Consider the following 2,207-nt stretch of genomic DNA (forward strand, 5'->3'; position numbering starts at 1 on the left):
TCCGAGCCCGGTGGGGCTCGGCTCCGCGGCCGCCGCCTCACATCCTCCGTGGGGCCCCGCGCTGCAGCGGCCGCCGGCGGGGCCCCGCCATCCGCGCCGCGCCGTGCCCTGCCCGCCCGCCGAGCGCCGATCCGCCCCGGCCCGGCCCGGCTCCTCCCCGCCGCGACGTCCGCGCCGCCGCCGCCGCTCCCGCTCCCCCCCCGCTTCCGAACGGGGCTGCGGAACGGCGCCGGGATCCAACGGGACCCACCGGGACAGCCGGGATCCAAAACGGCACCACCGGGACGAGCGGGACCCGGCGGGACAACCACCAGCCACCCCCCATCCCGGGCAACCGGGACAACCGGGACACAACGGGACAACCAGGACCAGTGGGACAACCGGTACCAACGGGACAACCGGGACCCAATGGGACAACCACCCCCCCACCCGGGGCAACCAGGACAACTGGTACCAACGGGACAACCAGGACCCGATGGGACAACCAGGACCTAACGAGACAACCAAGACCCAATGGGATAACCACGACCCGATGGGACAACCACCCCCCCACCCAGGCAACCAGAACCTACTGGGACAAGTGTGACTACCAGGACCCAATGGGACAACTGGGACTCAACAGAGCAACCAGCTTCCCTTTGGGCCTGGGACAACCAGTGCCCAACAGGATAATGGGGCCTTTGGGATCACTGAGACCCCCAGGATCAGCACCAGGACTCCATCACTCCTGGGATCACCAGGAACTCCAGGATCACCACTGAGACACTTGAGATCAGTGGGAGCCCCAGGATCAGCTCTGAGACCCCAGGGATCAGTACTGGGATCCGTGGGATGAATGGGACCCCTGGGATCAGTACCAGGACACTGTCACCCCTGGGACAACCAAGACTTTTGGAATCATCAGAAATACCAGGATCACCCCCTGACCCCAAAACAACTGGCAACCCTGTGGACTACTTCCTAGGATCAGCACTGGGATCACTCATACCCAAGGATATGGGACATAAGCACCCCTGGAACAACCAGCACCCCAGGATCACTGGGACCCCCAGAATCACTCTGCAGGATCTCCAGGGATCCATCACACCCATGGATATTGGCTCCACAAGACACAGCAGCCCAGCACATGAACACCCCAGGATGGCTAAAAGCTGCTCTTGCCCCTTTCAGAGATTATGTTATTTTTCCCTGTGGGAGAGCTCATTTCCTTGGGAAATTCTGCCTGGGCTGAACTTCCAGCTGCTTTATAAGCCTTTGGAAATTGATTATTAAAAGAAAAGGCTGATGTACACACACTGTTATCACTAGCCCTTGGGCTGAGCAGGCGATATTACAGCAACAAAGTAAACTGCGAGGAATTAAAGCCAAGCAAACAGCTTGGATTAATTAATTTTCCCAGTGTTTCAGGTGAAAACCCCCAGCTCAGGATGCTGTAACTCGTGGTAGATGCAGCAGCCCACAAAGCTTCAGCAAGGAGCAGGTGGAAGGAAGAAGAGTTACAGCAGTGCATCGCACTACAGTGAGGATGTCCTGCATCCAGGTCATCCATGCAAACCAGAGCAGGCTGGGGACGAGAGGTTCCCCTTCCCAGCCACGGTTCTGTGTGGGATGTGGTCAGCAGAGCAAAGGATGTCCCTTGGAGGACTCAGCAGCCCCTCAGTGTGCTCTGCTTGGTGCTGGGAGGTGGCAGCAACCTGGCAAAGCAGCACAGTGCTCACCAGAGCTTTCCAGTTTTGCTGGGCACCGTGATCTCACCCCAGAGCAGAACTGCCTTGTTGGAGAGCAGTGGGCAAACAGTGCCCAATTCTCTTGTCCTGGGGTGGGGAGGCTGCTGTAACCCAACACTGCTGGATCTAATGCTCAGCAACTGGTGGAAATGCTTCCTTGTGTGCACCTATCTCCAGAGCAGGCTGCTGGAGCCCTGGGGCTGCTTCAGTTCAAGGGCTCTCATCAACTGCTTGTCAGGATCCACCCTGAGAGCATGGAGCCAGCACATACGTGCCCTGATGCTAAGGCTGGGAGGCTCTGTCCCCAGGATGAAGGAGGCAGGAGCAGTGCAGGGTGCCCATGACACTCCTCTGCCACCACACTGCGTGGTGCAGGGACACCCACAAAAACAAGCACTGCTGTTTCAGCTCCCTGGCTTGTATCCTGGCCAAGCTCTGGGTCTGATTACCAGTAACTTGTTCTAGCTGCACAAAAGCAAG

This window comes from Meleagris gallopavo, chromosome 6 (assembly GCF_905368555.1).
Source record: "Meleagris gallopavo chromosome 6, MGAL_WU_HG_1.1, whole genome shotgun sequence".
In the NCBI taxonomy this organism is placed as follows: domain Eukaryota; kingdom Metazoa; phylum Chordata; class Aves; order Galliformes; family Phasianidae; genus Meleagris; species Meleagris gallopavo.